Source organism: Palaemon carinicauda, chromosome 8 (assembly GCF_036898095.1).
Source record: "Palaemon carinicauda isolate YSFRI2023 chromosome 8, ASM3689809v2, whole genome shotgun sequence".
Classification (NCBI taxonomy): Eukaryota; Metazoa; Arthropoda; class Malacostraca; order Decapoda; family Palaemonidae; genus Palaemon; species Palaemon carinicauda.
In genome coordinates, this window is record NC_090732.1 from 145,345,833 (window position 1) to 145,367,504 (window position 21,672).

At 38.2% G+C, this 21,672-nt stretch overlaps 1 long non-coding RNA gene across 1 annotated transcript in view; it reads right to left on the reverse strand.

Annotated features, from left to right (window-relative positions):
• LOC137645021 (uncharacterized) overlaps window positions 1–21,377 on the reverse strand; it is a 107,030-nt gene extending 85,653 nt beyond the window's left edge. Inside the window, exon 1 of the long non-coding RNA XR_011045253.1 lies at window positions 21,198–21,377. This is a non-coding gene — a long non-coding RNA (uncharacterized lncRNA). The remainder of the gene's footprint in view (window positions 1–21,197) is intronic.
• Between the last annotated feature and the right edge of the window lie 295 nt (window positions 21,378–21,672).

The window sequence follows — 21,672 nt, forward strand, 5'->3', positions numbered from 1 at the left end:
CCACTTGGCAACGAAGAAAGATAAAAGTCAATGACAATTCTTCTGTACTTATACCTGTCGAATTCAGGTATTTTGTACTTAGAATTGAAATCAACCCATCTTCACCATCGTAGCTAATTGGTAGTTTGTTACTTGGCATTCAATTAATGATAAATTTTGCACATTTTTACGTGTTTTTCATATTCAAATAAGCCATATATATTTTTGATACATTAATGTCTGGATTCTCTTAACGACCTTGGGATCAGAGCCCCAGGCGAAATCACACAAAGACAACAGCTTGGCTCCGGCCGGGAATCGAACCCTGGTCGGCAAGCTTGTACAGACAGTGACTAACCCACTTGGCAACGAAGAAAGATAAAAGTCAATGATAATTCTTCTGTACTTATACCTGTCGAATTCAGGTATTTTGTACTTAGAATTGAAATCAACCCATCTTCACCATCGTAGCTAATTGGTAGTTTGTTACTTGGCATTCAATTAATGATAAATTTTGCACATTTTTACGTGTTTTTCATATTCAAATAAGCCATATATATTTTTGATACATTAATGTCTGGATTCTCTTAACGACCTCGGGATCAGAGCCCCAGGCGAAATCACACAAAGACAACAGCTTGGCTCCGGCCGGGAATCGAACCCTGGTCGGCACGCTTGTACAGACAGTGACTAACCCACTTGGCCACGAAGAAAGATAAAAGTCAATGACAATTCTTCTGTACTTATACCTGTCGAATTTTGGTATTTTGTACTTAGAATTGAAATCAACCCATCTTCACCATCGTAGCTAATTGGTAGTTTGTTACTTGGCATTCAATTAATGATAAATTTTGCACATTTTTACGTGTTTTTCATATTCAAATAAGCCATATATATTTTTGATACATTAATGTCTGGATTCTCTTAACGACCTCGGGATCAGAGCCCCAGGCGAAATCACACAAAGACAAGAGCTTGGCTCCGGCCGGGAATCAAACCCTGGTCGGCACGCTTGTACAGACAGTGACTAACCCACTTGGCCACGAAGAAAGATAAAAGTCAATGACAATTCTTCTGTACTTATACCTGTCGAATTTTGGTATTTTGTACTTAGAATTGAAATCAACCCATCTTCACCATCGTAGCTAATTGGTAGTTTGTTACTTGGCATTCAATTAATGATAAATTTTGCACATTTTTACGTGTTTTTCATATTCAAATAAGCCATATATATTTTTGATACATTAATGTCTGGATTCTCTTAACGACCTCGGGATCAGAGCCCCAGGCGAAATCACACAAAGACAAGAGCTTGGCTCCGGCCGGGAATCAAACCCTGGTCGGCAAGCTTGTACAGACAGTGACTAACCCACTTGGCAACGAAGAAAGATAAAAGTCAATGACAATTCTTCTGTACTTATACCTGTCGAATTCTGGTATTTTGTACTTAGAATTGAAATCAACCCATCTTCACCATCGTAGCTAATTGGTAGTTTGTTACTTGGCATTCAATTAATGATAAATTTTGCACATTTTTACGTGTTTTTCATATTCAAATAAGCCATATATATTTTTGATACATTAATGTCTGGATTCTCTTAACGACCTCGGGATCAGAGCCCCAGGCGAAATCACACAAAGACAAGAGCTTGGCTCCGGCCGGGAATCGAACCCTGGTCGGCAAGCTTGTACAGACAGTGACTAACCCACTTGGCCACGAAGAAAGATAAAAGTCAATGACAATTCTTCTGTACTTATACCTGTCGAATTCAGGTATTTTGTACTTAGAATTGAAATCAACCCATCTTCACCATCGTAACTAATTGGTAGTTTGTTACTTGGCATTCAATTAATGATAAATTTTGCACATTTTTACGTGTTTTTCATATTCAAATAAGCCATATATATTTTTGATACATTAATGTCTGGATTCTCTTAACGACCTCGGGATCAGAGCCCCAGGCGAAATCACACAAAGACAAGAGCTTGGCTCCGGCCGGGAATCGAACCCTGGTCGGCAAGATTGTACAGACAGTGACTAACCCACTTGGCCACGAAGAAAGATAAAAGTCAATGACAATTCTTCTGTACTTATACCTGTCGAATTCTGGTATTTTGTACTTAGAATTGAAATCAACCCATCTTCACCATCGTAGCTAATTGGTAGTTTGTTACTTGGCATTCAATTAATGATAAATTTTGCACATTTTTACGTGTTTTTCATATTCAAATAAGCCATATATATTTTTGATACATTAATGTCTGGATTCTCTTAACGACCTCGGGATCAGAGCCCCAGGCGAAATCACACAAAGACAAGAGCTTGGCTCCGGCCGGGAATCGAACCCTGGTCGGCAAGCTTGTACAGACAGTGACTAACCCACTTGGCCACGAAGAAAGATAAAAGTCAATGACAATTCTTCTGTACTTATACCTGTCGAATTCTGGTATTTTGTACTTAGAATTGAAATCAACCCATCTTCACCATCGTAGCTAATTGGTAGTTTGTTACTTGGCATTCAATTAATGATAAATTTTGCACATTTTTACGTGTTTTTCATATTCAAATAAGCCATATATATTTTTGATACATTAATGTCTGGATTCTCTTAACGACCTCGGGATCAGAGCCCCAGGCGAAATCACACAAAGACAAGAGCTTGGCTCCGGCCGGGAATCGAACCCTGGTCGGCAAGATTGTACAGACAGTGACTAACCCACTTGGCCACGAAGAAAGATAAAAGTCAATGACAATTCTTCTGTACTTATACCTGTCGAATTCTGGTATTTTGTACTTAGAATTGAAATCAACCCATCTTCACCATCGTAGCTAATTGGTAGTTTGTTACTTGGCATTCAATTAATGATTAATTTTGCACATTTTTACGTGTTTTTCATATTCAAATAAGCCATATATATTTTTGATACATTAATGTCTGGATTCTCTTAACGACCTCGGGATCAGAGCCCCAGGCGAAATCACACAAAGACAAGAGCTTGGCTCCGGCTGGGAATCGAACCCTGGTCGGCAAGATTGTACAGACAGTGACTAACCCACTTGGCCACGAAGAAAGATAAAAGTCAATGACAATTCTTCTGTACTTATACCTGTCGAATTCTGGTATTTTGTACTTAGAATTGAAATCAACCCATCTTCACCATCGTAGCTAATTGGTAGTTTGTTACTTGGCATTCAATTAATGATAAATTTTGCACATTTTTACGTGTTTTTCATATTCAAATAAGCCATATATATTTTTGATACATTAATGTCTGGATTCTCTTAACGACCTCGGGATCAGAGCCCCAGGCGAAATCACACAAAGACAAGAGCTTGGCTCCGGCCGGGAATCGAACCCTGGTCGGCAAGATTGTACAGACAGTGACTAACCCACTTGGCCACGAAGAAAGATAAAAGTCAATGACAATTCTTCTGTACTTATACCTGTCGAATTCTGGTATTTTGTACTTAGAATTGAAATCAACCCATCTTCACCATCGTAGCTAATTGGTAGTTTGTTACTTGGCATTCAATTAATGATAAATTTTGCACATTTTTACGTGTTTTTCATATTCAAATAAGCCATATATATTTTTGATACATTAATGTCTGGATTCTCTTAACGACCTCGGGATCAGAGCCCCAGGCGAAATCACACAAAGACAAGAGCTTGGCTCCGGCCGGGAATCGAACCCTGGTCGGCAAGCTTGTACAGACAGTGACTAACCCACTTGGCCACGAAGAAAGATAAAAGTCAATGACAATTCTTCTGTACTTATACCTGTCGAATTCTGGTATTTTGTACTTAGAATTGAAATCAACCCATCTTCACCATCGTAGCTAATTGGTAGTTTGTTACTTGGCATTCAATTAATGATAAATTTTGCACATTTTTACGTGTTTTTCATATTCAAATAAGCCATATATATTTTTGATACATTAATGTCTGGATTCTCTTAACGACCTCGGGATCAGAGCCCCAGGCGAAATCACACAAAGACAAGAGCTTGGCTCCGGCCGGGAATCGAACCCTGGTCGGCAAGATTGTACAGACAGTGACTAACCCACTTGGCCACGAAGAAAGATAAAAGTCAATGACAATTCTTCTGTACTTATACCTGTCGAATTCTGGTATTTTGTACTTAGAATTGAAATCAACCCATCTTCACCATCGTAGCTAATTGGTAGTTTGTTACTTGGCATTCAATTAATGATTAATTTTGCACATTTTTACGTGTTTTTCATATTCAAATAAGCCATATATATTTTTGATACATTAATGTCTGGATTCTCTTAACGACCTCGGGATCAGAGCCCCAGGCGAAATCACACAAAGACAAGAGCTTGGCTCCGGCCGGGAATCGAACCCTGGTCGGCAAGATTGTACAGACAGTGACTAACCCACTTGGCCACGAAGAAAGATAAAAGTCAATGACAATTCTTCTGTACTTATACCTGTCGAATTCTGGTATTTTGTACTTAGAATTGAAATCAACCCATCTTCACCATCGTAGCTAATTGGTAGTTTGTTACTTGGCATTCAATTAATGATAAATTTTGCACATTTTTACGTGTTTTCATATTCAAATAAGCCATATATATTTTTGATACATTAATGTCTGGATTCTCTTAACGACCTCGGGATCAGAGCCCCAGGCGAAATCACACAAAGATAAGAGCTTGGCTCCGGCCGGGAATCGAACCCTAGTCGGCAAGATTGTACAGACAGTGACTAACCCACTTGGCAACGAAGAAAGATAAAAGTCAATGACAATTCTTCTGTACTTATACCTGTCGAATTCTGGTATTTTGTACTTAGAATTGAAATCAACCCATCTTCACCATCGTAGCTAATTGGTAGTTTGTTACTTGGCATTCAATTAATGATAAATTTTGCCCATTTTTACGTGTTTTTCATATTCAAATAAGCCATATATATTTTTGATACATTAATGTCTGGATTCTCTTAACGACCTTGGGATCAGAGCCCCAGGCGAAATCACACAAAGACAAGAGCTTGGCTCCGGCCGGGAATCGAACCCTGGTCGGCAAGCTTGTACAGACAGTGACTAACCCACTTGGCAACGAAGAAAGATAAAAGTCAATGACAATTCTTCTGTACTTATACCTGTCGAATTCAGGTATTTTGTACTTAGAATTGAAATCAACCCATCTTCACCATCGTAGCTAATTGGTAGTTTGTTACTTGGCATTCAATTAATGATAAATTTTGCACATTTTTACGTGTTTTTCATATTCAAATAAGCCATATATATTTTTGATACATTAATGTCTGGATTCTCTTAACGACCTCGGGATCAGAGCCCCAGGCGAAATCACACAAAGACAAGAGCTTGGCTCCGGCCGGGAATCGAACCCTGGTCGGCACGCTTGTACAGACAGTGACTAACCCACTTGGCCACGAAGAAAGATAAAAGTCAATGACAATTCTTCTGTACTTATACCTGTCGAATTTTGGTATTTTGTACTTAGAATTGAAATCAACCCATCTTCACCATCGTAGCTAATTGGTAGTTTGTTACTTGGCATTCAATTAATGATAAATTTTGCACATTTTTACGTGTTTTTCATATTCAAATAAGCCATATATATTTTTGATACATTAATGTCTGGATTCTCTTAACGACCTCGGGATCAGAGCCCCAGGCGAAATCACACAAAGACAAGAGCTTGGCTCCGGCCGGGAATCGAACCCTGGTCGGCAAGATTGTACAGACAGTGACTAACCCACTTGGCGACGAAGATAGATAAAAGTCAATGACAATTCTTCTGTACTTATACCTGTCGAATTCAGGTATTTTGTACTTAGAATTGAAATCAACCCATCTTCACCATCGTAGCTAATTGGTAGTTTGTTACTTGGCATTCAATTAATGATAAATTTTGCACATTTTTACGTGTTTTTCATATTCAAATAAGCCATATATATTTTTGATACATTAATGTCTGGATTCTCTTAACGACCTCGGGATCAGAGCCCCAGGCGAAATCACACAAAGACAAGAGCTTGGCTCCGGCCGGGAATCGAACTCTGGTCGGCAAGCTTGTACAGACAGTGACTAACCCACTTGGCCACGAAGAAAGATAAAAGTCAATGACAATTCTTCTGTACTTATACCTGTCGAATTCTGGTATTTTGTACTTAGAATTGAAATCAACCCATCTTCACCATCGTAGCTAATTGGTAGTTTGTTACTTGGCATTCAATTAATGATAAATTTTGCACATTTTTACGTGTTTTTCATATTCAAATAAGCCATATATATTTTTGATACATTAATGTCTGGATTCTCTTAACGACCTCGGGATCAGAGCCCCAGGCGAAATCACACAAAGACAACAGCTTGGCTCCGGCCGGGAATCGAACCCTGGTCGGCAAGATTGTACAGACAGTGACTAACCCACTTGGCCACGAAGAAAGATAAAAGTCAATGACAATTCTTCTGTACTTATACCTGTCGAATTCTGGTATTTTGTACTTAGAATTGAAATCAACCCATCTTCACCATCGTAGCTAATTGGTAGTTTGTTACTTGGCATTCAATTAATGATAAATTTTGCACATTTTTACGTGTTTTTCATATTCAAATAAGCCATATATATTTTTGATACATTAATGTCTGGATTCTCTTAACGACCTCGGGATCAGAGCCCCAGGCGAAATCACACAAAGACAAGAGCTTGGCTCCGGCCGGGAATCGAACCCTGGTCGGCAAGCTTGTACAGACAGTGACTAACCCACTTGGCCACGAAGAAAGATAAAAGTCAATGACAATTCTTCTGTACTTATACCTGTCGAATTCTGGTATTTTGTACTTAGAATTGAAATCAACCCATCTTCACCATCGTAGCTAATTGGTAGTTTGTTACTTGGCATTCAATTAATGATAAATTTTGCACATTTTTACGTGTTTTTCATATTCAAATAAGCCATATATATTTTTGATACATTAATGTCTGGATTCTCTTAACGACCTCGGGATCAGAGCCCCAGGCGAAATCACACAAAGACAAGAGCTTGGCTCCGGCCGGGAATCGAACCCTGGTCGGCAAGCTTGTACAGACAGTGACTAACCCACTTGGCCACGAAGAAAGATAAAAGTCAATGACAATTCTTCTGTACTTATACCTGTCGAATTCAGGTATTTTGTACTTAGAATTGAAATCAACCCATCTTCACCATCGTAGCTAATTGGTAGTTTGTTACTTGGCATTCAATTAATGATAAATTTTGCACATTTTTACGTGTTTTTCATATTCAAATAAGCCATATATATTTTTGATACATTAATGTCTGGATTCTCTTAACGACCTCGGGATCAGAGCCCCAGGCGAAATCACACAAAGACAAGAGCTTGGCTCCGGCCGGGAATCGAACCCTGGTCGGCAAGCTTGTACAGACAGTGACTAACCCACTTGGCCACGAAGAAAGATAAAAGTCAATGACAATTCTTCTGTACTTATACCTGTCGAATTCAGGTATTTTGTACTTAGAATTGAAATCAACCCATCTTCACCATCGTAGCTAATTGGTAGTTTGTTACTTGGCATTCAATTAATGATAAATTTTGCACATTTTTACGTGTTTTTCATATTCAAATAAGCCATATATATTTTTGATACATTAATGTCTGGATTCTCTTAACGACCTCGGGATCAGAGCCCCAGGCGAAATCACACAAAGACAACAGCTTGGCTCCGGCCGGGAATCGAACCCTGGTCGGCAAGCTTGTACAGACAGTGACTAACCCACTTGGCGACGAAGATATATAAAAGTCAATGACAATTCTTCTGTACTTATACCTGTCGAATTCAGGTATTTTGTACTTAGAATTGAAATCAACCCATCTTCACCATCGTAGCTAATTGGTAGTTTGTTACTTGGCATTCAATTAATGATATATTTTGCACATTTTTACGTGTTTTTCATATTCAAATAAGCCATATATATTTTTGATACATTAATGTCTGGATTCTCTTAACGACCTCGGGATCAGAGCCCCAGGCGAAATCACACAAAGACAAGAGCTTGGCTCCGGCCGGGAATCGAACCCTGGTCGGCACGCTTGTACAGACAGTGACTAACCCACTTGGCCACGAAGAAAGATAAAAGTCAATGACAATTCTTCTGTACTTATACCTGTCGAATTCTGGTATTTTGTACTTAGAATTGAAATCAACCCATCTTCACCATCGTAGCTAATTGGTAGTTTGTTACTTGGCATTCAATTAATGATAAATTTTGCACATTTTTACGTGTTTTTCATATTCAAATAAGCCATATATATTTTTGATACATTAATGTCTGGATTCTCTTAACGACCTCGGGATCAGAGCCCCAGGCGAAATCACACAAAGACAAGAGCTTGGCTCCGGCCGGGAATCGAACCCTGGTCGGCAAGATTGTACAGACAGTGACTAACCCACTTGGCGACGAAGATAGATAAAAGTCAATGACAATTCTTCTGTACTTATACCTGTCGAATTCAGGTATTTTGTACTTAGAATTGAAATCAACCCATCTTCACCATCGTAGCTAATTGGTAGTTTGTTACTTGGCATTCAATTAATGATAAATTTTGCACATTTTTACGTGTTTTTCATATTCAAATAAGCCATATATATTTTTGATACATTAATGTCTGGATTCTCTTAACGACCTCGGGATCAGAGCCCCAGGCGAAATCACACAAAGACAAGAGCTTGGCTCCGGCCGGGAATCGAACTCTGGTCGGCAAGCTTGTACAGACAGTGACTAACCCACTTGGCCACGAAGAAAGATAAAAGTCAATGACAATTCTTCTGTACTTATACCTGTCGAATTCTGGTATTTTGTACTTAGAATTGAAATCAACCCATCTTCACCATCGTAGCTAATTGGTAGTTTGTTACTTGGCATTCAATTAATGATAAATTTTGCACATTTTTACGTGTTTTTCATATTCAAATAAGCCATATATATTTTTGATACATTAATGTCTGGATTCTCTTAACGACCTCGGGATCAGAGCCCCAGGCGAAATCACACAAAGACAACAGCTTGGCTCCGGCCGGGAATCGAACCCTGGTCGGCAAGATTGTTCAGACAGTGACTAACCCACTTGGCCACGAAGAAAGATAAAAGTCAATGACAATTCTTCTGTACTTATACCTGTCGAATTCTGGTATTTTGTACTTAGAATTGAAATCAACCCATCTTCACCATCGTAGCTAATTGGTAGTTTGTTACTTGGCATTCAATTAATGATAAATTTTGCACATTTTTACGTGTTTTTCATATTCAAATAAGCCATATATATTTTTGATACATTAATGTCTGGATTCTCTTAACGACCTCGGGATCAGAGCCCCAGGCGAAATCACACAAAGACAAGAGCTTGGCTCCGGCCGGGAATCGAACCCTGGTCGGCAAGCTTGTACAGACAGTGACTAACCCACTTGGCCACGAAGAAAGATAAAAGTCAATGACAATTCTTCTGTACTTATACCTGTCGAATTCTGGTATTTTGTACTTAGAATTGAAATCAACCCATCTTCACCATCGTAGCTAATTGGTAGTTTGTTACTTGGCATTCAATTAATGATAAATTTTGCACATTTTTACGTGTTTTTCATATTCAAATAAGCCATATATATTTTTGATACATTAATGTCTGGATTCTCTTAACGACCTCGGGATCAGAGCCCCAGGCGAAATCACACAAAGACAACAGCTTGGCTCCGGCCGGGAATCGAACCCTGGTCGGCAAGCTTGTACAGACAGTGACTAACCCACTTGGCCACGAAGAAAGATAAAAGTCAATGACAATTCTTCTGTACTTATACCTGTCGAATTCAGGTATTTTGTACTTAGAATTGAAATCAACCCATCTTCACCATCGTAGCTAATTGGTAGTTTGTTACTTGGCATTCAATTAATGATAAATTTTGCACATTTTTACGTGTTTTTCATATTCAAATAAGCCATATATATTTTTGATACATTAATGTCTGGATTCTCTTAACGACCTCGGGATCAGAGCCCCAGGCGAAATCACACAAAGACAAGAGCTTGGCTCCGGCCGGGAATCGAACCCTGGTCGGCAAGCTTGTACAGACAGTGACTAACCCACTTGGCCACGAAGAAAGATAAAAGTCAATGACAATTCTTCTGTACTTATACCTGTCGAATTCAGGTATTTTGTACTTAGAATTGAAATCAACCCATCTTCACCATCGTAGCTAATTGGTAGTTTGTTACTTGGCATTCAATTAATGATAAATTTTGCACATTTTTACGTGTTTTTCATATTCAAATAAGCCATATATATTTTTGATACATTAATGTCTGGATTCTCTTAACGACCTCGGGATCAGAGCCCCAGGCGAAATCACACAAAGACAACAGCTTGGCTCCGGCCGGGAATCGAACCCTGGTCGGCAAGCTTGTACAGACAGTGACTAACCCACTTGGCGACGAAGATAGATAAAAGTCAATGACAATTCTTCTGTACTTATACCTGTCGAATTCAGGTATTTTGTACTTAGAATTGAAATCAACCCATCTTCACCATCGTAGCTAATTGGTAGTTTGTTACTTGGCATTCAATTAATGATAAATTTTGCACATTTTTACGTGTTTTTCATATTCAAATAAGCCATATATATTTTTGATACATTAATGTCTGGATTCTCTTAACGACCTCGGGATCAGAGCCCCAGGCGAAATCACACAAAGACAAGAGCTTGGCTCCGGCCGGGAATCGAACCCTGGTCGGCAAGCTTGTACAGACAGTGACTAACCCACTTGGCCACGAAGAAAGATAAAAGTCAATGACAATTCTTCTGTACTTATACCTGTCGAATTCTGGTATTTTGTACTTAGAATTGAAATCAACCCATCTTCACCATCGTAGCTAATTGGTAGTTTGTTACTTGGCATTCAATTAATGATAAATTTTGCACATTTTTACGTGTTTTTCATATTCAAATAAGCCATATATATTTTTGATACATTAATGTCTGGATTCTCTTAAAGACCTCGGGATCAGAGCCCCCGGCGAAATCACACAAAGACAAGAGCTTGGCTCCGGCCGGGAATCGAACCCTGGTCGGCAAGCTTGTACAGACAGTGACTAACCCACTTGGCCACGAAGAAAGATAAAAGTCAATGACAATTCTTCTGTACTTATACCTGTCGAATTCAGGTATTTTGTACTTAGAATTGAAATCAACCCATCTTCACCATCGTAGCTAATTGGTAGTTTGTTACTTGGCATTCAATTAATGATAAATTTTGCACATTTTTACGTGTTTTTCATATTCAAATAAGCCATATATATTTTTGATACATTAATGTCTGGATTCTCTTAACGACCTCGGGATCAGAGCCCCAGGCGAAATCACACAAAGACAACAGCTTGGCTCCGGCCGGGAATCGAACCCTGGTCGGCAAGATTGTACAGACAGTGACTAACCCACTTGGCCACGAAGAAAGATAAAAGTCAATGACAATTCTTCTGTACTTATACCTGTCGAATTCTGGTATTTTGTACTTAGAATTGAAATCAACCCATCTTCACCATCGTAGCTAATTGGTAGTTTGTTACTTGGCATTCAATTAATGATAAATTTTGCACATTTTTACGTGTTTTTCATATTCAAATAAGCCATATATATTTTTGATACATTAATGTCTGGATTCTCTTAACGACCTCGGGATCAGAGCCCCAGGCGAAATCACACAAAGACAAGAGCTTGGCTCCGGCCGGGAATCGAACCCTGGTCGGCAAGCTTGTACAGACAGTGACTAACCCACTTGGCCACGAAGAAAGATAAAAGTCAATGACAATTCTTCTGTACTTATACCTGTCGAATTCAGGTATTTTGTACTTAGAATTGAAATCAACCCATCTTCACCATCGTAGCTAATTGGTAGTTTGTTACTTGGCATTCAATTAATGATAAATTTTGCACATTTTTACGTGTTTTTCATATTCAAATAAGCCATATATATTTTTGATACATTAATGTCTGGATTCTCTTAACGACCTCGGGATCAGAGCCCCAGGCGAAATCACACAAAGACAAGAGCTTGGCTCCGGCCGGGAATCGAACCCTGGTCGGCAAGCTTGTACAGACAGTGACTAACCCACTTGGCCACGAAGAAAGATAAAAGTCAATGACAATTCTTCTGTACTTATACCTGTCGAATTCAGGTATTTTGTACTTAGAATTGAAATCAACCCATCTTCAAAATCGTAGCTAATTGGTAGTTTGTTACTTGGCATTCAATTAATGATAAATTTTGCACATTTTTACGTGTTTTTCATATTCAAATAAGCCATATATATTTTTGATACATTAATGTCTGGATTCTCTTAACGACCTCGGGATCAGAGCCCCAGGCGAAATCACACAAAGACAACAGCTTGGCTCCGGCCGGGAATCGAACCCTGGTCGGCAAGCTTGTACAGACAGTGACTAACCCACTTGGCGACGAAGATAGATAAAAGTCAATGACAATTCTTCTGTACTTATACCTGTCGAATTCAGGTATTTTGTACTTAGAATTGAAATCAACCCATCTTCACCATCGTAGCTAATTGGTAGTTTGTTACTTGGCATTCAATTAATGATAAATTTTGCACATTTTTACGTGTTTTTCATATTCAAATAAGCCATATATATTTTTGATACATTAATGTCTGGATTCTCTTAACGACCTCGGGATCAGAGCCCCAGGCGAAATCACACAAAGACAAGAGCTTGGCTCCGGCCGGGAATCGAACCCTGGTCGGCAAGATTGTACAGACAGTGACTAACCCACTTGGCCACGAAGAAAGATAAAAGTCAATGACAATTCTTCTGTACTTATACCTGTCGAATTCTGGTATTTTGTACTTAGAATTGAAATCAACCCATCTTCACCATCGTAGCTAATTGGTAGTTTGTTACTTGGCATTCAATTAATGATAAATTTTGCACATTTTTACGTGTTTTTCATATTCAAATAAGCCATATATATTTTTGATACATTAATGTCTGGATTCTCTTAAAGACCTCGGGATCAGAGCCCCCGGCGAAATCACACAAAGACAAGAGCTTGGCTCCGGCCGGGAATCGAACCCTGGTCGGCAAGCTTGTACAGACAGTGACTAACCCACTTGGCCACGAAGAAAGATAAAAGTCAATGACAATTCTTCTGTACTTATACCTGTCGAATTCAGGTATTTTGTACTTAGAATTGAAATCAACCCATCTTCACCATCGTAGCTAATTGGTAGTTTGTTACTTGGCATTCAATTAATGATAAATTTTGCACATTTTTACGTGTTTTTCATATTCAAATAAGCCATATATATTTTTGATACATTAATGTCTGGATTCTCTTAACGACCTCGGGATCAGAGCCCCAGGCGAAATCACACAAAGACAACAGCTTGGCTCCGGCCGGGAATCGAACCCTGGTCGGCAAGATTGTACAGACAGTGACTAACCCACTTGGCCACGAAGAAAGATAAAAGTCAATGACAATTCTTCTGTACTTATACCTGTCGAATTCTGGTATTTTGTACTTAGAATTGAAATCAACCCATCTTCACCATCGTAGCTAATTGGTAGTTTGTTACTTGGCATTCAATTAATGATAAATTTTGCACATTTTTACGTGTTTTTCATATTCAAATAAGCCATATATATTTTTGATACATTAATGTCTGGATTCTCTTAACGACCTCGGGATCAGAGCCCCAGGCGAAATCACACAAAGACAAGAGCTTGGCTCCGGCCGGGAATCGAACCCTGGTCGGCAAGCTTGTACAGACAGTGACTAACCCACTTGGCCACGAAGAAAGATAAAAGTCAATGACAATTCTTCTGTACTTATACCTGTCGAATTCTGGTATTTTGTACTTAGAATTGAAATCAACCCATCTTCACCATCGTAGCTAATTGGTAGTTTGTTACTTGGCATTCAATTAATGATAAATTTTGCACATTTTTACGTGTTTTTCATATTCAAATAAGCCATATATATTTTTGATACATTAATGTCTGGATTCTCTTAACGACCTCGGGATCAGAGCCCCAGGCGAAATCACACAAAGACAAGAGCTTGGCTCCGGCCGGGAATCGAACCCTGGTCGGCAAGATTGTACAGACAGTGACTAACCCACTTGGCCACGAAGAAAGATAAAAGTCAATGACAATTCTTTTGTACTTATACCTGTCGAATTCTGGTATTTTGTACTTAGAATTGAAATCAACCCATCTTCACCATCGTAGCTAATTGGTAGTTTGTTACTTGGCATTCAATTAATGATTAATTTTGCACATTTTTACGTGTTTTTCATATTCAAATAAGCCATATATATTTTTGATACATTAATGGCTGGATTCTCTTAACGACCTCGGGATCAGAGCCCCAGGCGAAATCACACAAAGACAAGAGCTTGGCTCCGGCTGGGAATCGAACCCTGGTCGGCAAGATTGTACAGACAGTGACTAACCCACTTGGCCACGAAGAAAGATAAAAGTCAATGACAATTCTTCTGTACTTATACCTGTCGAATTCAGGTATTTTGTACTTAGAATTGAAATCAACCCATCTTCACCATCGTAGCTAATTGGTAGTTTGTTACTTGGCATTCAATTAATGATAAATTTTGCACATTTTTACGTGTTTTTCATATTCAAATAAGCCATATATATTTTTGATACATTAATGTCTGGATTCTCTTAACGACCTCGGGATCAGAGCCCCAGGCGAAATCACACAAAGATAAGAGCTTGGCTCCGGCCGGGAATCGAACCCTAGTCGGCACGATTGTACAGACAGTGACTAACCCACTTGGCCACGAAGAAAGATAAAAGTCAATGACAATTCTTCTGTACTTATACCTGTCGAATTCAGGTATTTTGTACTTAGAATTGAAATCAACCCATCTTCACCATCGTAGCTAATTGGTAGTTTGTTACTTGGCATTCAATTAATGATAAATTTTGCACATTTTTACGTGTTTTTCATATTCAAATAAGCCATATATATTTTTGATACATTAATGTCTGGATTCTCTTAACGACCTCGGGATCAGAGCCCCAGGCGAAATCACACAAAGACAAGAGCTTGGCTCCGGCCGGGAATCGAACCCTGGTCGGCAAGCTTGTACAGACAGTGACTAACCCACTTGGCCACGAAGAAAGATAAAAGTCAATGACAATTCTTCTGTACTTATACCTGTCGAATTCAGGTATTTTGTACTTAGAATTGAAATCAACCCATCTTCACCATCGTAGCTAATTGGTAGTTTGTTACTTGGCATTCAATTAATGATAAATTTTGCACATTTTTACGTGTTTTTCATATTCAAATAAGCCATATATATTTTTGATACATTAATGTCTGGATTCTCCTAATGACCTCGGGATCAGAGCCCCAGGCGAAATCACACAAAGACAACAGCTTGGCTCCGGCCGGGAATCGAACCCTGGTCGGCACGCTTGTACAGACAGTGACTAACCCACTTGGCCACGAAGAAAGATAAAAGTCAATGACAATTCTTCTGTACTTATACCTGTCGAATTTTGGTATTTTGTACTTAGAATTGAAATCAACCCATCTTCACCATCGTAGCTAATTGGTAGTTTGTTACTTGGCATTCAATTAATGATAAATTTTGCACATTTTTACGTGTTTTTCATATTCAAATAAGCCATATATATTTTTGATACATTAATGTCTGGATTCTCTTAACGACCTCGGGATCAGAGCCCCAGGCGAAATCACACAAAGACAACAGCTTGGCTCCGGCCGGGAATCGAACCCTGGTCGGCAAGATTGTACAGACAGTGACTAACCCACTTGGCGACGAAGATAGATAAAAGTCAATGACAATTCTTCTGTACTTATACCTGTCGAATTCAGGTATTTTGTACTTAGAATTAAAATCAACCCATCTTCACCATCGTAGCTAATTGGTAGTTTGTTACTTGGCATTCAATTAATGATAAATTTTGCACATTTTTACGTGTTTTTCATATTCAAATAAGCCATATATATTTTTGATACATTAATGTCTGGATTATCTTAACGACCTCGGGATCAGAGCCCCAGGCGAAATCACACAAAGACAAGAGCTTGGCTCCGGCCGGGAATCGAACCCTGGTCGGCAAGCTTGTACAGACAGTGACTAACCCACTTGGCCACGAAGAAAGATAAAAGTCAATGACAATTCTTCTGTACTTATACCTGTCGAATTCTGGTATTTTGTACTTAGAATTGAAATCAACCCATCTTCACCATCGTAGCTAATTGGTAGTTTGTTACTTGGCATTCAATTAATGATAAATTTTGCACATTTTTACGTGTTTTTCATATTCAAATAAGCCATATATATTTTTGATACATTAATGTCTGGATTCTCTTAACGACCTCGGGATCAGAGCCCCAGGCGAAATCACACAAAGACAAGAGCTTGGCTCCGGCCGGGAATCGAACCCTGGTCGGCAAGATTGTACAGACAGTGACTAACCCACTTGGCCACGAAGAAAGATAAAAGTCAATGACAATTCTTCTGTACTTATACCTGTCGAATTCTGGTATTTTGTACTTAGAATTGAAATCAACCCATCTTCACCATCGTAGCTAATTGGTAGTTTGTTACTTGGCATTCAATTAATGATAAATTTTGCACATTTTTACGTGTTTTTCATATTCAAATAAGCCATATATATTTTTGATACATTAATGTCTGGATTCTCTTAACGACCTCGGGATCAGAGCCCCAGGCGAAATCACACAAAGACAAGAGCTTGGCTCCGGCCGGGAATCGAACCCTGGTCGGCAAGCTTGTACAGACAGTGACTAACCCACTTGGCAACGAAGAAAGATAAAAGTCAATGACAATTCTTCTGTACTTATACCTGTCGAATTCAGGTATTTTGTACTTAGAATTGAAATCAACCCATCTTCACCATCGTAGCTAATTGGTAGTTTGTTACTTGGCATTCAATTAATGATAAATTTTGCACATTTTTACGTGTTTTTCATATTCAAATAAGCCATATATATTTTTGATACATTAATGTCTGGATTCTCTTAACGACCTCGGGATCAGAGCCCCAGGCGAAATCACACAAAGACAAGAGCTTGGCTCCGGCCGGGAATCGAACCCTGGTCGGCAAGCTTGTACAGACAGTGACTAACCCACTTGGCCACGAAGAAAGATAAAAGTCAATGACAATTCTTCTGTACTTATACCTGTCGAATTCTGGTATTTTGTACTTAGAATTGAAATCAACCCATCTTCACCATCGTAGCTAATTGGTAGTTTGTTACTTGGCATTCAATTAATGATAAATTTTGCACATTTTTACGTGTTTTTCATATTCAAATAAGCCATATATATTTTTGATACATTAATGTCTGGATTCTCTTAACGACCTTGGGATCAGAGCCCCAGGGGAAATCACACAAAGACAAGAGCTTGGCTCCGGTCGGGAATCGAACCCTGGTCGGCAAGCTTGTACAGACAGTGACTAACCCACTTGGCCACGAAGAAAGATAAAAGTCAATGACAATTCTTCTGTACAGAGGAGAATCTGTAAAGAATAGGCCAGACTATTTGGTGTCTGTGTAGGTAAAGGGAAAGAATCGTAACCACAGAGAAGGGTCCTATTTAGTACTGTCTGGCCAGTCAAAGGACTCCATAAATCTCTAGCGCAAATAGAAATGCACCTAACCAAGCTAAAAATTGAACTTGTCCCCTAAATTAAGAGGGAAGACTTATTTTCATCTGCCCTAATCAATGAAACTGCATTTTTCTTTGTAATCGAAGTCAACTAATCTCCGCAATGTTAGCTGATTGCCAAGTTCATAATACGAGGCTATGGTAGATTCTTCATTATTCTTAAATATCTCAATATCTCAATACTTTATATGAAATTAACATTAACTTTGGAAATACTCATAACGTGAGAGAGAGAGAGAGAGAGAGAGAGAGAGAGAGAGAGAGAGAGAGAGAGAGAGAGATTCATTAAACAAGCCAAAGATTATGCTTCCATAATGCAGAATCTCTAATAGGATAATAAGATAACTGGCGTCGTGTTTGTACCGAATTGACATCATTAGTATTCATGTCTCATATTCTAGCAAGTGGTTGCAATTCCACCTGCCTTTGAGGAAGTAGGAAGAGCTTCGTAATAATCAATGGCAATTTATGAAGCAAGAAGAGTTCAGTAATTAATAAGGAATTCCATTTGATGTAGGAAGATTTCGGTAATTATTTATGATTATTTGAGGCTATAACAACTTACAAAATAATATGTATTTGGGAATGCATTATCATAAACAAGGTTGGAGTGTCAATTATTCATGACAGTATGATCAAGAAGGATGACTTGGGTACTAATGAATTTTTTTTCTTTTTTTCTGGAAGTAAATAACCCGATTTTCAATTAATGTAAATCAGAGATGTTCGAAAAGTTAAGTATAAATAGCAAATATAAAAGCAAGTGTCTGGTCATAATTTCTTTACAGTCACTCCTCAGCTCTCCCCATCTCTGATAAGGGGAGAGGGAGTAAGAATGCCCAAGGGGAGAGGGCGTAATCATACCCAAGGGAAGAGGGAGTAATCATACCCTTGTGAGGAGAGTATACCCGAGTACAATTATTTAGCAGGCATTTTTGACGGGTCGCGTACACTAGTTTTAAATCTTCAAAAGATATTTCCATACTCTTATATCAGAGTGATATTATGGATACGTATACAGTAATACCAAAAAGAGTCACGCCAATTGATTGGAAAATCTTAGGAGGAGGCTGATAGTCCATTCCATGACAGTCTACCATCTTTAGTGTGGTAGACAGATTCTTTGGGGATACCCAACTATGTTCTTTTTTTTTCGTCGGACCTGAGCCGACGAAAAAGGGGGTAAACTCGCTTAAAATACCGACCCCTTAATTGAAAAAAAAAAAATAAAAGTTATGCATATTAATTATGTACAAAAAAAAATTCATTTGACTGAGGAAGAATGGCATAAAACATTGTCGGATATTAATAGCTCACTTCATTTCATAAATGTTTGCAAAACTCTGACGGAATTATTGAAATGTTGAAAAATTAAACTAAAGTTATGCATATAAATGAAGAGAAATGAGGGAGGATATACTAAAAATGGCCGGCTACTTATGATTCGAAACAATGTCAAGAGTTTGATCATGACGTAGAATTACAATGAAAATCACTGGCGAATATAAATTTACATAAAGTATCTAAATCTGGGCTGTAAGAAAAGAAACTAAATTTCGGGATAGATAGAATGTTAAGGAACAATCAGGTTTTTTTTTATTGGTAAAGTATCTGTTCACTTTTTAGGATTACTGCAATCAATATTTCTGCCTCTAATAAAGTAGTTTTATTACAAAAGGCAAATTAAGTACTATTCACAACCCTTACTACCATTGACCTAGAAGTGCACTTTCTCGTTGCAGAAGTAGGGTGGAAATCGACTTATTACAAAAGTCAGGAAAAACAGGAAAAAATATTCCACACGCTACCTAAATGCTGTAACGTGAAAGACAGACCCTAACCAATTACCTCGTGAATCTGTGCGGGAAGGGATGTGCATAACTAATTACTTGAAATCTGGAACCACTACCAATTAACTCAAAATTTCTAAAGGAAGTCAGTTAATCTATTCAGATCAAAAGTATTTTAAACACATGACAGATAACGGCATTACTTTTGCTATGCTTTGTTTTCTTTCTATCTCCGACGTTCATTTAAGAAATTTATATATAACAATTTATACTCTTCCTTTTCCTCTCGAAAAACGTACTGTACAATGACAAGTGCAGAACGTTAAAAAGTATCTGGGCTCTACTTTTATGATATTTCGAATGTCATTTACAACTATTGTCAAACCGATAAACCAAAAAAAAAAAAAAAAAAAATCAATACTTCTCAGAGTAGGGTTCCCCTGTTGTATAGGACCAGAAAAGCACCCCTTAAAGTAAAGTAAAATTTGCCCCGTAGTTGCCAAAGGAACTGAGATTCCCACCTATGGGCACGAGACCAAAGACAATACAAAAGACACTGGCCCCATCGTTTAGGAAGGCCAAATATCATTAGAAGTTTCTCGTTGATAATTTATGAGGTGTAAAATAAAGATCACCAAATGGCCAACAGATGTGGTCAATGATAAAATTGTCCAGCTTATCGATAATCGCAAGAATCATTAACGCCATAAGCTATAAAAGAGGGACCAAAGGATTATAGTTTGAACAAAAATGAAGCGGACCATCAAATATCAATCTATCGCTGTACAGTTAATGAGAAAACAGGATCCAATTCAACTAAATTACCATATCAAAAAATATAGCATGTAAAATAGGCATACTTTGGGATGTCTTAAGATATAAGCCTTCATTATATGAGATACACTCGTCATTTGTTTTCAATGACTCCTTACAAAGGCTGCAGCAAATGCGAGGTATATTCACAGGTATACAAACAATCTACAATCTTACATGTGTTCCGAGGAAATACCTAGGTTGCTTAAAAGTGATACACAATAGCGCTAGAAATAAACAACACCAACAGCAGGAAGCCCTGCTCAGTAAATATATTGAAAAAAGTCAATTATTGTGGTATTGCATTCAAAGAATCTCATTGGGTGTAAATCACAACTTATCACTCTGATTTTAGTGTGTATTTCTTTGGTTGTTGAAATTTTGATTTTAAAGTTCCTAATTTACGTAAATGCCGTATTGGTGAATGCATTCAACATGGGACTAGGACTAACAGTTCACAATTTCAAATTTTTACACAATTTGCATCACTCTACTATCTGCAAGATGTCATTTAAATTGGCAAAGTTGTCACAGCTACGAATGAGAAAGTGCATGCGTAACAAAACTGACAAATGGCTGGAAAATGTCCAGATTATCCAGATAAATACACCGTGAAATAATATAGGGAAAAACAATCGTCATACTCTCTTTATAGGAAGCAAAACTGAAAACAACAAAAACAGATTAGAATAATGAAGAGGAAAAAAAAATGATATTTAGCCGAGAATACTGCTAACAAAGGAGCAATAGGACACGAGTTGTTCTGACAGTATACAAACCTACATCTCACTCGAAATATTGTTAGAGTCAATAAAAAGGTTAAACCGAAATCATCTGTAAACATGGCCTGGGCATATTTCTTACCAATTTCGCCTAATTAATACGAGATGAGCATTGCCTCCATCTTTAAGCTGTTACTTCTGGTAAACTAGCAGTAACCGCTAACACTGAAACAGGGAAACGCTTATTTCTCCCCGACACGCGATGAACGAAAATAACTGAATATCTTGACGCACAACCTAACCGTTACACATACACAGGCCAACTAAAAACACTCGATTCCTATAGCCAATGACATCTACTCATTAGGACAACAGTCCAAATCGACTACAGTAACGGCCCCGTTTGAAATTAATAAGCGCTTTCTTTATGAATCACCAATTGCCCTCAATATAACAACTAGTTTGGGGTGGTGTGTTTCAGTTACGGTTTCGCTAAATCTCTATTCTTATTGAGTACGGTGATAAACTGTTCGTTCACTTTAGTCCCGCCCAACAACTTTTTCCAAAGTGAAGAAAAAGCAACTGGTGAGAATATATATATATATATATATATATAT